Below are 14,139 nucleotides of genomic sequence, written 5' to 3' on the forward strand. Positions count from 1 at the left end.
TTCATATTTTGTAGCAACTTATTGGTGTACGTGTAGCTTCCATAATATGATTATACAATTGAATTTTCACAATAGATGTTGTTTTGTGAGCAATCACTTTTTTATAGCAATAAAAAAAATCTTCATTTATGAGTATCACTATCTATATAGAAAGAATAGTAATTACACCTTTCTTGAAGAACAATATTAGCTTATTGGTTTCATTTTTCCTGCTTACATTTGTGTTTACAAGTTTTAGGTGTTGAAGAATAGTTTCGAACTATCTTAATCACCATTGTGTGAGGTAGGAAAATACATTTATACGAGGAACCGTAAACGGTATTGAGCCAAAATGTTGTGGAAAGAACACTTGGTGATTGTAGTCATCTCAGTTATCGGTACATATAGGAAAAGTCCAAGGTGAAGATCAGCCACCAACAATAACGCGTATGTCCCCCGTTGGATTCGATAGCGGCCGGATATATCCTGCCCATGGAAGAAACGAGTTTGGGAATCACATCCTTGGAAATGGTAGCCAGCTCGGCCTGCAACGCAAAAGTAAACTGCTGCAACGTCTTGGGCTTTGGTTAACGTCGGCGAAGCCGCCTATTCCTGCTGGAATACACCGTTGCTGTTGGCTGCAATTGGGAGGACGTGTGGTAGGAGAATTTCTTTGATGTGTTGTTGAGCCGTAAGATTGCCCTGGGTATGGACCAAAACTGTCCTGCCATGATGAGAGATATCACCCACATCATAACGCTACCCCCCACCAAACCTGTTCACTTCCGTTTCCGGCGTAACGTTCTCCACGACGTCTGTGGACCCGTGCTCTTCCATCCCCTCGACGGAGGAGAAATCTTGATTCGTCGCTGAACCAGACATCTCTCCATCGCAGCTGAGGCCATACCCTGTGTTGACGACACCAATGCAGTCGTTGTTGACGATATTGTGGACTCAATATGACGCGCCGAACAGGTCTTGCTCGTGGACCTGCTGCTCTTAAACGGTTCCGTACTGTCTGGTCGGAGATTCTGCTCCGTCCGGGTATTTGGGATGCGGTTGAGGTGGCTGGTTGTCGTCCTTTCACGTGGGTGGTGCAGTCGGATCTTGGGCGGGGGTGGTTACTCTTTGTCGTCGCGACCTTGGCCAATCACGTGTTGACCAATGCTGTTGAAACCGATCCCATAGCCTTGTGATGGTGCTGAGTGCTATATTGAAAATGCTGGCTACAGCTGATCGGGATTTCCCTGCCTGCAAGCGGCATATGGCGTTATTTCTTTGCACTTCTGTTAATCTCGGCATGTTCTTGAACTGTCACTGTCGCAGATGCCAGGCAATCAAAAACCCTGCACTTTAATACCATTCATAGTGCTGCTGTACGTGCAGTGCGTGCAGCTCCATGGCCCGTTTTTTTCCCGAATCGTACGTGTTTCCCGACTAATGGTTTGCATGTCCTTAATGTTATCATTTTGATCCGGGAAACTATAACACATTAAAGCTGTTCATTTTGCACCTCTTGGTCCGCTACTGTTGCTTTTATGGCCCAAAATATCCGTATAGCGTTTCTAAGTAACTATATATCATTTCCAATCGACCCTGGTGAGTTCAAGATCTGCCCTGGTGATAATTCGTCTGAGATATAAGCGTATACATGTACATAATACATGTCTTTACGTATGTGTGGCTATGGTCACAATTGCTGATCATATTACATAAATAAACTACACCATGATACTAGTTCATGAGCTGATTTATGGAGCAAGTGCATAAATGCGCGGTAGCGTTATGACATATCAAAAAGACTAGCATATATATATATGTATGTATGTATATATATATGTATGTATATATATATATATATATATATATATATATATATATATATATATATATATATATGCATTTTTATCAATTTTTGTGTTTACTGTGAATAACATTAAAGGTTAATGGTAGCTGGTCGCCTCGATTCGTTTAGATTTCATCGTTACCCTACAACGTTCCTTTGTCCTGCAGTACATTTGCAATTGTTTTCTTGCAACTTTCAGTATTTTCTCAGTGTTTGAATAATATGTAAAACTATTTGTAAATCCTTTTTTGCATTTGTATGTATTGAGACTCACACAGGCTAAACATGTAAATTGTGAAATATGATACAAAGTATTTCATCAGTGGTGTTTTCTCGCTAACGGACTCTTCGGTTGAAATCACGTTGAGAGTATTTGCATCGATTTTTTATCTCCTCTCGAAAATTGTAAAGTTATAAAATTATTTATATTTAGCAGCGCATTGAAATCGATGTTATGTAATCTGGTTGTGTAATATCTTCTCAGTCGGAAACATGGAAGTTACCTGTATATCATCCATTCCATCAGCACTCAGAGGACGATATCTGTTAAATGCAGTCTGTTTTAACTCCAAACAATAATATGCATTACAGGCAGCGATGGTAAAAGGAATAAATGCGAGTGTAAATAAATAGCAGCATGAATCGACCATCAGATATGTGGATAATGGCGTTACTGCCCTTGAGCGTGAGTTGGGTGGAAAGAAGGCATTGTTTTTTTACCGCATGTCCTTTTATTCCTCAAAATGTGTCTCCGCTCTATGTAATGGATTGACGAATGAAAACGTTAAAGTTAAGTGTCGAAATGTATCATAACCTGACACTGCCAGTACGAAATAAGCTACAACAACATGCCTATAATGGACATTTATATTATTTATATATTTTAAAAGAACTGACAAAAAATCATAATGTTTAATATATATGTATGTATAAATTATAAGGTGTTGCAAGATCACTCCGGGTTCATGAGATTTTATGCGTCCTGCGTTAGGTTTTATACCTACTCGGGGTTCATGAGATTTTATGCGTCCCGTGTTAGGTTTTATACCTACTCGGGGTACATGAGATTTTATGCGTCCCGCGTTAGGTTTTATACCTACTCGGGGTACATGAGATTTTATGCGTCCCGCGTTAGGATTTATACCTACTCGGGGTGCATGAGATTTTATACGTCCCGCGTAAGGTTTTATACCTACTCGGGGTGCATGAGATTTTATGCGTCCCGCGTAGGGTTTTATACCTACTCGGGGTTCATGAGATTTTATGCGTCCCGCGTTAGGTTTTATACCTACTCGGGGTGCATGAGATTTAATGCGTCCCGCGTAAGGTTTTATACCTACTCGGGGTACATGAGATTTTATGCGTCCCGCGTTAGGTTTTATACCTACTCGGGGTGCATGAGATTTTATGCGTCCCGCGTTAGGTTTTATACCTACTCGGGGTACATGAGATTTTATGCGTCCCGCGTTAGGTTTTATACCTACTCGGGGTTCATGAGGTTTTATGCGTCCTGCGTTAGGTTTTATACCCACTCGGGGTTCATGAGGTTTTATGCGTCCCGCGTTAGGTTTTATACCTACTTGGGGTTCATGAGATTTTATGCGTCCCGCGTTAGGTTTTATACCTACTCGGGGTACATGAGATTTTATGCGTCCCGCGTTAGGTTTTATACCTACTCGGGGTTCATGAGATTTTATGCGTCCCGCGTTAGGTTTTATACCTACTCGGGGTTCATGAGATTTTATGCGTCCCGCGTTAGGTTTTATACCTACTCGGGGTGCATGAGATTTTATGCGTCCCGCGTTAGGTTTTATACCTACTCGGGGTACATGAGATTTTATGCGTCCCGCGTTAGGTTTTATACCTACTCGGGGTGCATGAGATTTTATGCGTCCCGCGTTAGGTTTTATACCTACTCGGGGTGCATGAGATTTTATGCGTCCCACGTTAGGTTTTATACCTACTTCCGTTTCCGGCGTAACGTTCTCCACGACGTCTGTGGACCCGTGCTCTTCCATCCCCTCGACGGAGGAGAAATCTTGATTCGTCGCTGAACCAGACATCTCTCCATCGCAGTTGAGGCCATACCCTGTGTTGACGACACCAATGCAGTCGTTGTTGACGATATTGTGGACTCAATATGACGCGCCGAACAGGTCTTGCTCGTGGACCTGCTGCTCTTAAACGGTTCCGTACTGTCTGGTCGGAGATTCTGCTCCGTCCGGGTATTTGGGATGCGGTTGAGGTGGCTGGTTGTCGTCCTTTCACGTGGGTGGTGCAGTCGGATCTTGGGCGGGGGTGGTTACTCTTTGTCGTCGCGACCTTGGCCAATCACGTGTTGACCAATGCTGTTGAAACCGATCCCATAGCCTTGTGATGGTGCTGAGTGCTATATTGAAAATGCTGGCTACAGCTGATCGGGATTTCCCTGCCTGCAAGCGGCATATGGCGTTATTTCTTTGCACTTCTGTTAATCTCGGCATGTTCTTGAACTGTCACTGTCGCAGATGCCAGGCAATCAAAAACCCTGCACTTTAATACCATTCATAGTGCTGCTGTACGTGCAGTGCGTGCAGCTCCATGGCCCGTTTTTTCCCGAATCGTACGTGTTTCCCGACTAATGGTTTGCATGTCCTTAATGTTATCATTTTGATCCGGGAAACTATAACACATTCAAGCTGTTCATTTTGCACCTCTTGGTCCGCTACTGTTGCTTTTATGGCCCAAAATATCCGTATAGCGTTTCTAAGTATATATCATTTCCAATCGACCCTGGTGAGTTCAAGATCTGCCCTGGTGATAATTCGTCTGAGATATAAGCGTATACATGTACATAATACATGTCTTTACGTATGTGTGGCTATGGTCACAATTGCTGATCATATTACATAAATAAACTACACCATGATACTAGTTCATGAGCTGATTTATGGAGCAAGTGCATAAATGCGCGGTAGCGTTATGACATATCAAAAAGACTAGCATATATATATATATGTATGTATGTATATATATATGTATGTATATATATATATATATATATATATATATATATATATATATATATATATATATATATGCATTTTTATCAATTTTTGTGTTTACTGTGAATAACATTAAAGGTTAATGGTAGCTGGTCGCCTCGATTCGTTTAGATTTCATCGTTACCCTACAACGTTCCTTTGTCCTGCAGTACATTTGCAATTGTTTTCTTGCAACTTTCAGTATTTTCTCTGTGTTTGAATAATATGTAAAACTATTTGTAAATCCTTTTTTGCATTTGTATGTATTGAGACTCACACAGGCTAAACATGTAAATTGTGAAATATGATACAAAGTATTTCATCAGTGGTGTTTTCTCGCTAACGGACTCTTCGGTTGAAATCACGTTGAGAGTATTTGCATCGATTTTTTATCTCCTCTCGAAAATTGTAAAGTTATAAAATTATTTATATTTAGCAGCGCATTGAAATCGATGTTATGTAATCTGGTTGTGTAATATCTTCTCAGTCGGAAACATGGAAGTTACCTGTATATCATCCATTCCATCAGCACTCAGAGGACGATATCTGTTAAATGCAGTCTGTTTTAACTCCAAACAATAATATGCATTACAGGCAGCGATGGTAAAAGGAATAAATGCGAGTGTAAATAAATAGCAGCATGAATCGACCATCAGATATGTGGATAATGGCGTTACTGCCCTTGAGCGTGAGTTGGGTGGAAAGAAGGCATTGTTTTTTTACCGCATGTCCTTTTATTCCTCAAAATGTGTCTCCGCTCTGTGTAATGGATTGACGAATGAAAACGTTAAAGTTAAGTGTCGAAATGTATCATAACCTGACACTGCCAGTACGAAATAAGCTACAACAACATGCCTATAATGGACATTTATATTATTTATATATTTTAAAAGAACTGACAAAACATCATAATGTTTAATATATATGTATGTATAGATTATAAGGTGTTGCAAGATCACTCCGGGTTCATGAGATTTTATGCGTACTGCGTTAGGTTTTATACCTACTCGGGGTTCATGAGATTTTATGCGTCCCGCGTTAGGTTTTATACCTACTCGGGGTACATGAGATTTTATGCGTCCCGCGTTAGGTTTTATACCTACTTGGGGTACATGAGATTTTATGCGTCCCGCGTTAGGTTTTATACCTACTCGGGGTGCATGAGATTTTATGCGTCCCGCGTTAGGTTTTATACCTACTCGGGGTACATGAGATTTTATGCGTCCCGCGTTAGGTTTTATACCTACTTGGGGTTCATGAGGTTTTATGCGTCCTGCGTTAGGTTTTATACCTACTCGGGGTTCATGAGGTTTTATGCGTCCTGCGTTAGGTTTTATACCTACTCGAGGTACATGAGATTTTATGCGTCCCGCGTTAGGTTTTATACCTACTCGGGGTGCATGAGATTTTATGCGTCCCGCGTTAGGTTTTATACCTACTCGGGGTACATGAGATTTTATGCGTCCCGCGTTAGGTTTTATACCTACTCGGGGTGCATGAGATTTTATGCGTCCCGCGTTAGGTTTTATACCTACTCGGAATGCATGAGATTTTATGCGTCCCGCGTTAGGTTTTATACCTACTTCCGTTTCCGGCGTAACGTTCTCCACGACGTCTGTGGACCCGTGCTCTTCCATCCCCTCGACGGAGGAGAAATCTTGATTCGTCGCTGAACCAGACATCTCTCCATCGCAGCTGAGGCCATACCCTGTGTTGACGACACCAATGCAGTCTTTGTTGACGATATTGTGGACTCAATATGACGCGCCGAACAGGTCTTGCTCGTGGACCTGCTGCTCTTAAACGGTTCCGTACTGTCTGGTCGGAGATTCTGCTCCGTCCGGGTATTTGGGATGCGGTTGAGGTGGCTGGTTGTCGTCCTTTCACGTGGGTGGTGCAGTCGGATCTTGGGCGGGGGTGGTTACTCTTTGTCGTCGCGACCTTGGCCAATCACGTGTTGACCAATGCTGTTGAAACCGATCCCATAGCCTTGTGATGGTGCTGAGTGCTATATTGAAAATGCTGGCTACAGCTGATCGGGATTTCCCTGCCTGCAAGCGGCATATGGCGTTATTTCTTTGCACTTCTGTTAATCTCGGCATGTTCTTGAACTGTCACTGTCGCAGATGCCAGGCAATCAAAAACCCTGCACTTTAATACCATTCATAGTGCTGCTGTACGTGCAGTGCGTGCAGCTCCATGGCCCGTTTTTTCCCGAATCGTACGTGTTTCCCGACTAATGGTTTGCATGTCCTTAATGTTATCATTTTGATCCGGGAAACTATAACACATTCAAGCTGTTCATTTTGCACCTCTTGGTCCGCTACTGTTGCTTTTATGACCCAAAATATCCGTATAGCGTTTCTAAGTATATATCATTTCCAATCGACCCTGGTGAGTTCAAGATCTGCCCTGGTGATAATTCGTCTGAGATATAAGCGTATACATGTACATAATACATGTCTTTACGTATGTGTGGCTATGGTCACAATTGCTGATCATATTACATAAATAAACTACACCATGATACTAGTTCATGAGCTGATTTATGGAGCAAGTGCATAAATGCGCGGTAGCGTTATGACATATCAAAAAGACTAGCATTTATATATATATATATATGTATGTATATATATATATATATATATATATATATATATATATATATATATATATATATATATATATATATATATATATATATATATATATATATATATGCATTTTTATCAATTTTTGTGTTTACTGTGAATAACATTAAAGGTTAATGGTAGCTGGTCGCCTCGATTCGTTTAGATTTCATCGTTACCCTACAACGTTCCTTTGTCCTGCAGTACATTTGCAATTGTTTTCTTGCAACTTTCAGTATTTTCTCTGTGTTTGAATAATATGTAAAACTATTTGTAAATCCTTTTTTGCATTTGTATGTTTTGAGACTCACACAGGCTAAACATGTAAATTGTGAAATATGATACAAAGTATTTCATCAGTGGTGTTTTCTCGCTAACGGACTCTTCGGTTGAAATCACGTTGAGAGTATTTGCATCGATTTTTTATCTCCTCTCGAAAATTGTAAAGTTATAAAATTATTTATATTTAGCAGCGCATTGAAATCGATGTTATGTAATCTGGTTGTGTAATATCTTCTCAGTCGGAAACATGGAAGTTACCTGTATATCATCCATTCCATCAGCACTCAGAGGACGATATCTGTTAAATGCAGTCTGTTTTAACTCCAAACAATAATATGCATTACAGGCAGCGATGGTAAAAGGAATAAATGCGAGTGTAAATAAATAGCAGCATGAATCGACCATCAGATATGTGGATAATGGCGTTACTGCCCTTGAGCGTGAGTTGGGTGGAAAGAAGGCATTGTTTTTTTACCGCATGTCCTTTTATTCCTCAAAATGTGTCTCCGCTCTATGTAATGGATTGACGAATGAAAACGTTAAAGTTAAGTGTCGAAATGTATCATAACCTGACACTGCCAGTACGAAATAAGCTACAACAACATGCCTATAATGGACATTTATATTATTTATATATTTTAAAAGAACTGACAAAACATCATAATGTTTAATATATATGTATGTATAAATTATAAGGTGTTGCAAGATCACTCCGGGTTCATGAGATTTTATGCGTACTGCGTTAGGTTTTATACCTACTCGGGGTTCATGAGATTTTATGCGTCCCGTGTTAGGTTTTATACCTACTCGGGGTTCATGAGATTTTATGCGTCCCGCGTTAGGTTTTATACCTACTCGGGGTACATGAGATTTTATGCGTCCCGCGTTAGGTTTTATACCTACTCGGGGTGCATGAGATTTTATGCGTCCCGCGTTAGGTTTTATACCTACTCGGGGTACATGAGATTTTATGCGTCCCGCGTTAGGTTTTATACCTACTCGGGGTTCATGAGGTTTTATGCGTCCTGCGTTAGGTTTTATACCCACTCGGGGTTCATGAGGTTTTATGCGTCCCGCGTTAGGTTTTATACCTACTTGGGGTTCATGAGATTTTATGCGTCCCGCGTTAGGTTTTATACCTACTCGGGGTACATGAGATTTTATGCGTCCCGCGTTAGGTTTTATACCTACTCGGGGTTCATGAGATTTTATGCGTCCCGCGTTAGGTTTTATACCTACTCGGGGTTCATGAGATTTTATGCGTCCCGCGTTAGGTTTTATACCTACTCGGGGTGCATGAGATTTTATGCGTCCCGCGTTAGGTTTTATACCTACTCGGGGTACATGAGATTTTATGCGTCCCGCGTTAGGTTTTATACCTACTCGGGGTGCATGAGATTTTATGCGTCCCGCGTTAGGTTTTATACCTACTCGGGGTGCATGAGATTTTATGCGTCCCGCGTTAGGTTTTATACCTACTTCCGTTTCCGGCGTAACGTTCTCCACGACGTCTGTGGACCCGTGCTCTTCCATCCCCTCGACGGAGGAGAAATCTTGATTCGTCGCTGAACCAGACATCTCTCCATCGCAGCTGAGGCCATACCCTGTGTTGACGACACCAATGCAGTCTTTGTTGACGATATTGTGGACTCAATATGACGCGCCGAACAGGTCTTGCTCGTGGACCTGCTGCTCTTAAACGGTTCCGTACTGTCTGGTCGGAGATTCTGCTCCGTCCGGGTATTTGGGATGCGGTTGAGGTGGCCGGTTGTCGTCCTTTCACGTGGGTGGTGCAGTCGGATCTTGGGCGGGGGTGGTTACTCTTTGTCGTCGCGACCTTGGCCAATCACGTGTTGACCAATGCTGTTGAAACCGATCCCATAGCCTTGTGATGGTGCTGAGTGCTATATTGAAAATGCTGGCTACAGCTGATCGGGATTTCCCTGCCTGCAAGCGGCATATGGCGTTATTTCTTTGCACTTCTGTTAATCTCGGCATGTTCTTGAACTGTCACTGTCGCAGATGCCAGGCAATCAAAAACCCTGCACTTTAATACCATTCATAGTGCTGCTGTACGTGCAGTGCGTGCAGCTCCATGGCCCGTTTTTTCCCGAATCGTACGTGTTTCCCGACTAATGGTTTGCATGTCCTTAATGTTATCATTTTGATCCGGGAAACTATAACACATTCAAGCTGTTCATTTTGCACCTCTTGGTCCGCTACTGTTGCTTTTATGGCCCAAAATATCCGTATAGCGTTTCTAAGTATATATCATTTCCAATCGACCCTGGTGAGTTCAAGATCTGCCCTGGTGATAATTCGTCTGAGATATAAGCGTATACATGTACATAATACATGTCTTTACGTATGTGTGGCTATGGTCACAATTGCTGATCATATTACATAAATAAACTACACCATGATACTAGTTCATGAGCTGATTTATGGAGCAAGTGCATAAATGCGCGGTAGCGTTATGACATATCAAAAAGACTAGCATTTATATATATATATATATGTATGTATATATATATATATATATATATATATATATATATATATATATATATATATATATATATGCATTTTTATCAATTTTTGTGTTTACTGTGAATAACATTAAAGGTTAATGGTAGCTGGTCGCCTCGATTCGTTTAGATTTCATCGTTACCCTACAACGTTCCTTTGTCCTGCAGTACATTTGCAATTGTTTTCTTGCAACTTTCAGTATTTTCTCTGTGTTTGAATAATATGTAAAACTATTTGTAAATCCTTTTTTGCATTTGTATGTTTTGAGACTCACACAGGCTAAACATGTAAATTGTGAAATATGATACAAAGTATTTCATCAGTGGTGTTTTCTCGCTAACGGACTCTTCGGTTGAAATCACGTTGAGAGTATTTGCATCGATTTTTTATCTCCTCTCGAAAATTGTAAAGTTATAAAATTATTTATATTTAGCAGCGCATTGAAATCGATGTTATGTAATCTGGTTGTGTAATATCTTCTCAGTCGGAAACATGGAAGTTACCTGTATATCATCCATTCCATCAGCACTCAGAGGACGATATCTGTTAAATGCAGTCTGTTTTAACTCCAAACAATAATATGCATTACAGGCAGCGATGGTAAAAGGAATAAATGCGAGTGTAAATAAATAGCAGCATGAATCGACCATCAGATATGTGGATAATGGCGTTACTGCCCTTGAGCGTGAGTTGGGTGGAAAGAAGGCATTGTTTTTTTACCGCATGTCCTTTTATTCCTCAAAATGTGTCTCCGCTCTATGTAATGGATTGACGAATGAAAACGTTAAAGTTAAGTGTCGAAATGTATCATAACCTGACACTGCCAGTACGAAATAAGCTACAACAACATGCCTATAATGGACATTTATATTATTTATATATTTTAAAAGAACTGACAAAACATCATAATGTTTAATATATATGTATGTATAAATTATAAGGTGTTGCAAGATCACTCCGGGTTCATGAGATTTTATGCGTACTGCGTTAGGTTTTATACCTACTCGGGGTTCATGAGATTTTATGCGTCCCGTGTTAGGTTTTATACCTACTCGGGGTTCATGAGATTTTATGCGTCCCGCGTTAGGTTTTATACCTACTCGGGGTACATGAGATTTTATGCGTCCCGCGTTAGGTTTTATACCTACTCGGGGTGCATGAGATTTTATGCGTCCCGCGTTAGGTTTTATACCTACTCGGGGTACATGAGATTTTATGCGTCCCGCGTTAGGTTTTATACCTACTCGGGGTTCATGAGGTTTTATGCGTCCTGCGTTAGGTTTTATACCCACTCGGGGTTCATGAGGTTTTATGCGTCCCGCGTTAGGTTTTATACCTACTTGGGGTTCATGAGATTTTATGCGTCCCGCGTTAGGTTTTATACCTACTCGGGGTACATGAGATTTTATGCGTCCCGCGTTAGGTTTTATACCTACTCGGGGTTCATGAGATTTTATGCGTCCCGCGTTAGGTTTTATACCTACTCGGGGTTCATGAGATTTTATGCGTCCCGCGTTAGGTTTTATACCTACTCGGGGTGCATGAGATTTTATGCGTCCCGCGTTAGGTTTTATACCTACTCGGGGTACATGAGATTTTATGCGTCCCGCGTTAGGTTTTATACCTACTCGGGGTGCATGAGATTTTATGCGTCCCGCGTTAGGTTTTATACCTACTCGGGGTGCATGAGATTTTATGCGTCCCGCGTTAGGTTTTATACCTACTTCCGTTTCCGGCGTAACGTTCTCCACGACGTCTGTGGACCCGTGCTCTTCCATCCCCTCGACGGAGGAGAAATCTTGATTCGTCGCTGAACCAGACATCTCTCCATCGCAGCTGAGGCCATACCCTGTGTTGACGACACCAATGCAGTCTTTGTTGACGATATTGTGGACTCAATATGACGCGCCGAACAGGTCTTGCTCGTGGACCTGCTGCTCTTAAACGGTTCCGTACTGTCTGGTCGGAGATTCTGCTCCGTCCGGGTATTTGGGATGCGGTTGAGGTGGCTGGTTGTCGTCCTTTCACGTGGGTGGTGCAGTCGGATCTTGGGCGGGGGTGGTTACTCTTTGTCGTCGCGACCTTGGCCAATCACGTGTTGACCAATGCTGTTGAAACCGATCCCATAGCCTTGTGATGGTGCTGAGTGCTATATTGAAAATGCTGGCTACAGCTGATCGGGATTTCCCTGCCTGCAAGCGGCATATGGCGTTATTTCTTTGCACTTCTGTTAATCTCGGCATGTTCTTGAACTGTCACTGTCGCAGATGCCAGGCAATCAAAAACCCTGCACTTTAATACCATTCATAGTGCTGCTGTACGTGCAGTGCGTGCAGCTCCATGGCCCGTTTTTTCCCGAATCGTACGTGTTTCCCGACTAATGGTTTGCATGTCCTTAATGTTATCATTTTGATCCGGGAAACTATAACACATTCAAGCTGTTCATTTTGCACCTCTTGGTCCGCTACTGTTGCTTTTATGGCCCAAAATATCCGTATAGCGTTTCTAAGTATATATCATTTCCAATCGACCCTGGTGAGTTCAAGATCTGCCCTGGTGATAATTCGTCTGAGATATAAGCGTATACATGTACATAATACATGTCTTTACGTATGTGTGGCTATGGTCACAATTGCTGATCATATTACATAAATAAACTACACCATGATACTAGTTCATGAGCTGATTTATGGAGCAAGTGCATAAATGCGCGGTAGCGTTATGACATATCAAAAAGACTAGCATTTATATATATATATATATGTATGTATATATATATATATATATATATATATATATATATATATATATATATATATATATATATATATGCATTTTTATCAATTTTTGTGTTTACTGTGAATAACATTAAAGGTTAATGGTAGCTGGTCGCCTCGATTCGTTTAGATTTCATCGTTACCCTACAACGTTCCTTTGTCCTGCAGTACATTTGCAATTGTTTTCTTGCAACTTTCAGTATTTTCTCTGTGTTTGAATAATATGTAAAACTATTTGTAAATCCTTTTTTGCATTTGTATGTTTTGAGACTCACACAGGCTAAACATGTAAATTGTGAAATATGATACAAAGTATTTCATCAGTGGTGTTTTCTCGCTAACGGACTCTTCGGTTGAAATCACGTTGAGAGTATTTGCATCGATTTTTTATCTCCTCTCGAAAATTGTAAAGTTATAAAATTATTTATATTTAGCAGCGCATTGAAATCGATGTTATGTAATCTGGTTGTGTAATATCTTCTCAGTCGGAAACATGGAAGTTACCTGTATATCATCCATTCCATCAGCACTCAGAGGACGATATCTGTTAAATGCAGTCTGTTTTAACTCCAAACAATAATATGCATTACAGGCAGCGATGGTAAAAGGAATAAATGCGAGTGTAAATAAATAGCAGCATGAATCGACCATCAGATATGTGGATAATGGCGTTACTGCCCTTGAGCGTGAGTTGGGTGGAAAGAAGGCATTGTTTTTTTACCGCATGTCCTTTTATTCCTCAAAATGTGTCTCCGCTCTATGTAATGGATTGACGAATGAAAACGTTAAAGTTAAGTGTCGAAATGTATCATAACCTGACACTGCCAGTACGAAATAAGCTACAACAACATGCCTATAATGGACATTTATATTATTTATATATTTTAAAAGAACTGACAAAACATCATAATGTTTAATATATATGTATGTATAAATTATAAGGTGTTGCAAGATCACTCCGGGTTCATGAGATTTTATGCGTACTGCGTTAGGTTTTATACCTACTCGGGGTTCATGAGATTTTATGCGTCCCGTGTTAGGTTTTATACCTACTCGGGGTTCATGAGATTTTA

At 40.9% G+C, this 14,139-nt stretch overlaps 1 protein-coding gene across 1 annotated transcript in view; it reads left to right on the forward strand.

Moving 5' to 3' along the window:
- LOC124141862 (IgGFc-binding protein-like) overlaps nt 1-14,139 on the forward strand; it is a 28,075-nt gene that overhangs the window by 101 nt on the left and 13,835 nt on the right. The gene's annotated exons all lie outside the window — the stretch shown is intronic.

The sequence above is a fragment of the Haliotis rufescens genome, unplaced genomic scaffold, assembly GCF_023055435.1.
Source record: "Haliotis rufescens isolate VD_foot unplaced genomic scaffold, xgHalRufe1.0.p SCAF_7, whole genome shotgun sequence".
In the NCBI taxonomy this organism is placed as follows: Eukaryota; Metazoa; Mollusca; class Gastropoda; order Lepetellida; family Haliotidae; genus Haliotis; species Haliotis rufescens.